Source organism: Triticum dicoccoides, chromosome 4B (genome assembly GCF_002162155.2).
Source record: "Triticum dicoccoides isolate Atlit2015 ecotype Zavitan chromosome 4B, WEW_v2.0, whole genome shotgun sequence".
NCBI classification, from domain to species: Eukaryota; Viridiplantae; Streptophyta; class Magnoliopsida; order Poales; family Poaceae; genus Triticum; species Triticum dicoccoides.
This window is the reverse complement of record NC_041387.1, coordinates 225,068,836-225,074,107: the sequence shown is the minus strand read 5'-3', so window position 1 is coordinate 225,074,107 and position 5,272 is coordinate 225,068,836.

Genomic DNA, 5,272 nt, shown 5'->3' with positions numbered 1-5,272 from the left:
CCGGCAGAGCTGTTCTGCCGGGTACACTTCCTTCCGGGAGGGGGAAATCATCACCAACGTTCCTCTCATCGGGAGAGGGCAATCTCCATCAACATCTTCACCAGCACCATCTCATCTCCAAACCCTAGTTCATCTCTTGTATCCAATTCTTGTCTCCAAGTCCGGGATTGGTGCTAGTAGGTTGCTAGTAGTGTTGATTACTCCTTGTAGTTGATGCTAGTTGGTTTATTTGGTGGAAGATCATATGTTCAGATCCTTTATGCATATTATTACCTCTCTGATTATGAACATGAATATGCTTTGTGAGTAATTACGTTTGTTCCTGAGGACAAGGGAGAAGTCTTCCTATTAGTAGTCATGTGAATTTGGTATTCGTTCGATATTTTGATGAGATGTATGTTGTCTAGCCTCTAGTGGTGTTATGTGAACGTCGGCTACATAACACTTCACCATTATTTGGGCCTAGAGGAAGGCATTGGGAAGTAATAAGTAGATGATGGGTTGCTAGAGTGACAGAAGCTTAAACCCTAGTTTATGCGTTGCTTCGTAAGGGGCTGATTTGGGTCCATATGTTTCATGCTATGGTTAGGTTTACCTTAATACTTTTGTTCTAGATGCATATGCTTGCAATAGAGGTTAATCATAAGTGGGATGCTTGTTCAAGTAAGAACAGCACCCAAGCACCGGTCCACGCACATATCAAATTATCAAAGTATCGAACGCGAATCATATGAGTGTGATGAAAACTAGCTTGACGATATTCCCATGTGTCCTCAGGAGCGCTTTTCCTATTATAAGAGTTTGTCCAGGCTTGTCCTTTGCTACAAAAAGGATTGGGCCACCTTGCTGCACTTTATTTACTTTTGTTACTTGTTGCTCGTTACAATTTATCTTATCACAAAACTGTCTGTTACCACTTATTTCAGTACTTGCAGAGAATACCTTGCTGAAAACCGCTTATCATTTCCTTCTGCTCCTCGTTGGGTTCGACACTCTTACTTATCAAAAGGACTACGATAGATCCCCTATACTTGTGGGTCATCAAGACTCTTTTCTAGCGCCGTTGCCGGGGAGTGTAGCGCCTTTGGTAGGTGGAATTTCGTAAGGAAAAATTTATTTAGTGTGCTGAAATTTTCTGTCACTTTTTACTATGGAAAGTAATTCTCTGAGGGGCTTGTTCGGGGTATCTTCACCCCGTCCAGTAGAGCAAAGAGTTGCTCCTCAACCTACTGAACCTACTGAACCTATTGAAAAGGAAACTCCTTTTGAAATTCCTTCGGGTATGATGGAAAAACTGCTAGCTAACACTTTTACAGGACATGGAACAAAGCATCCTGATGAACATCTACTCTATGTGGATGAAGTTTGTGGACTATTTAAGCTTGCAGGTATACCCGATGATGTTGTTAAGAAGAAGGCCTTCCCTTTATCTTTGAAGGGAGACGCATTGACATGGTATAGGCTATGTCATGATATGAGATCATGGAACTATAAAAGATTGAAATTGGAATTTCATCAAAAGTATTACCCTATGCATCTTGTTCATCATGATCGCAATTATATATATAATTTTTGGCCTCGCGAAGGAGAAAGCATCGCTCAAGCTTGGGAGAGGCTTAAATCAATGTTATATTCATGCCCCAATCATGATCTCTCAAGAGAAGTAATTATGCAAAGTTTTTATGCTCGGCTTTCTGATAACAATCGCACCATGCTCGATACTTCTTGTGTTGGCTCTTTTATGATCAATACTATTGAATTTAAATGGAATTTATTGGATAGAATTAAACGTAACTCTGAAGATTGGGACCTCGACGAAGGTAAGGAGTCAGGTATGACACCTAAGTTTGATTGTGTTAAATCTTTTATGGATACCGACATATTCCGTAAGTTTAGCACTAAATATGGACTTGACTCTGAGATAGTAGCTTCTTTCTGTGAATCTTTTGCTACTTATGTTGATCTCCCCAAGGAGAAGTGGTTTAAATATCATCCTCCCATAGAAGTAAAAGTAGTTGCACCTATTAAAGTTGAAGAAAAGACTGTCACTTCTAATGATCATATTGTTCCCACTTCTTATGTTGAGAAACCACCTTTCCCCGTTAGAATGAAGGATGATGCTAAAGCTTCAACTATTGTTTGTCAAAGCAACATTAGAACTTATACACCTCCTGAGCAAGTCAAAGTAGAACTGAATATTGCTATTGTTAAAGATCTCTTGTCTGATAATATTGATGGGCATGTTATTCAATTCCGTGGTGAAACTGCTAGAATTGCTAAACCTTGTGCTAGAGATAAACATAGACCTGTGGTAGGCGTGCCTGTTATTTCTGTTAAAATAGGAGATCATTGTTATCATGGCTTATGTGATATGGGTGCCAGTGCTAGTGTTATACCTATTACCTTGTATGAAGAAATTATGCATGATATTGCACCTGCTGAGTTCGAAGATATTGATGTTACAATTAAACTTGCCAATAGAGATACTATATCTTCAATAGGAATTGTTAGAGATGTTGAAGTCTTGTGTGGAAAAACCAAATATACCGCTGATTTTCTTGTTCTTGGTTATCCACAAGATAGCTTTTGTCCCATTATATTTGGTAGACCCTTCTTGAATACTGTTAATGCTAAGATAGACTGCGAAAAGAATGTTGTTACTATTGGCTTGGATGATATGGTTCATGAGTTCAATTTCTCTAAATTTAGTAAACAACATCGTGAGGAAGAATTGCCTAGTAAAGATGAGATTATTGGTCTTGCTTCTATTGCCGTACCTCCTAGTGACCCTTTAGAACACTATTTGCTAGACCATGAAAATGATATGTTCATGAATGAAAGAAGGGAAATAGATGAAGTATTCTATAAACAGGAACCTATTCTGCAACACAATTTGCCTATTGAAATCCTAGGGGATCCTCCTCCACCCAAGGGTGATCCCGTGTTTGAGCTTAAACCGTTGCCTGATAATCTTAAATATGCTTATCTTGATGAAAATAAAATATATCCTGTCATTATTAGTGCTAACCTTTCAGAGCATGAAGAAGAAAGATTATTGAAAACTCTGAAGAAGCATCGTGCTGCTATTCGATATACTCTTGATGATCTTAAGGGCATCAGTCCCACTCTATGTCAACATAAAATAAATTTAGAAGCGGATGCCAAACCAGTTCGTGATCCTCAATGATGTTTGAATCCTAAAATGAAAGAAGTGGTAAGAAAAGAAATACTCAAGCTTCTAGAGCCATGTATAATTTATCCCGTTGCTGATAGTCAGTGGGTAAGTCCTGTCCATTGTGTCCCTAAGAAGGGAGGTATTACTGTTGTCCCTAATGATAAAGATGAATTGATTCTGCAAAGAATTATCATAGGTTATAGGATGGTAATTGATTTCCGCAAATTAGATAAGGATACTAAGAAAGATCATTACCGCTTACCTTTTATTGATCAAATGCTAGAAAGATTATGCAAACATACACACTACTGCTTTCTAGATGGTTATTCTGGTTTCTCTCAAATACCTGTGTCGGCTAGAGATCAATCAAAGACTACTTTTACATGCCCTTTTGGTACTTTTGCTTATAGATGTATGCCTTTCGGTTTATGTAATGCACCTGCTACCTTTCAAAGATGCATGATGGCTATATTCTCTGATTTTTGTGAAAAAATTTGTGAGGTTTTCATGGACGATTTTTCCGTCTATGGTTCCTCTTTTGATGATTGCTTGAGCAATCTTGATCGAGTTTTGCAGAGATGTGAAGAAACTAATCTTGTCTTGAATTGGGAAAAGTGCCACTTTATGGTTAATGAAGGTATTGTCTTGGGGCACAAAGTTTCTGAAAGAGGTATTGAAGTTGATAAAGCCAAGGTTGATGCTATTGAAAAGATGCCATGTCCCGAGGACATCAAAGTTATAAGAAGTTTCCTTGGTCACGCTAGATTTTATAGGAGGTTCATTAAGGACTTCTCAAAAATTTCTCGGCCTCTGACTAATTTACTACAAAAAGATGTACCATTTGTCTTTGATGATGACTGCGTAGAAGCATTTGAAATACTTAAGAAAGCATTAGTCTCTACACCTATTGTTCAGCCACCTGATTGGAATTTACCCTTTGAAATTATGTGTGATGCTAGTGATTATGCTGTAGGTGCTGTTCTAGGGCAAAGAGTTGATAAGAAATTAAATGTTATCCATTATGCTAGTAATACTCTAGACAATGCCAAAGAAATTATGCTACTACCGAAAAGGAACTTTTAGCAGCTCTATTTGCTTGTGATAAATTCAGACCATATATTGTTGATTCTAAAGTAACTATTCACACTGATCATGCTGCTATTAAATATCTTATGGAAAAGAAAGATGCAAAACCTAGACTTATTAGATGGGTTCTCTTGCTGCAAGAATTTGATTTGCATATTGTTGATAGAAAAGGAGCTGAGAACCCCGTTGCAGATAACTTATCTAGGTTAGAAAATGTTCTTAATGATCCACTACCTATTGATGATAGCTTTCCTGATGAACAATTAAATTTCATAAGCACTTCTCGTAGCACTCCATGGTATGCTGATATGCTAATTATATTGTTGCTAAATTTATACCACCTAGCTTCACATACCAACAAAACAAAAAGTTTTTCTATGATTTGCGACATTACTTTTGGGATGACCCACATCTTTATAAAGAAGGAGTAGATGCTGTTATTAGACGATGTGTACCTGAGCATGAACAGGAACAGCTCCTACGCAAGTGTCACTCCGAAGCTTATGGAGGACACCACGCTGGAGATAGAACTGCACATAAGTTATTGCAATCCGGTTTTTATTGGCCTACTCTCTTCAAGGATGCCCGTAAGTTTGTTTTGTCTTGCGATGAATGTCAAAGAATTGGTAATATTAGTAGACGTCAAGAAATGCCTACGAATTATTCACTTGTTATTGAACCATTTGATGTTTGGGGCTTTGATTATATGGGACCTTTTCCTGCCTCTAATGGATATACACATATTTTAGTTGCGGTTGATTACGTTTCTAAGTGGGTAGAAGCTATTCCAACTAGTAGTGCTGATCATAACACCTCTATTAAAATGCTTAAGGAAGTTATTTTTCCGAGGTTTGGAGTCCCTAGATATTTAATGACCGATGGTGGTTCACACTTTATTCATGGTGCTTTCCGTAAAATGCTTGCTAAATACGATGTTAATCATAGAATTGCATCTCCATAACACTGTCAAGTAGAATTGAGCAATAGAGAGCTCAAATTAATTTTGCAAAA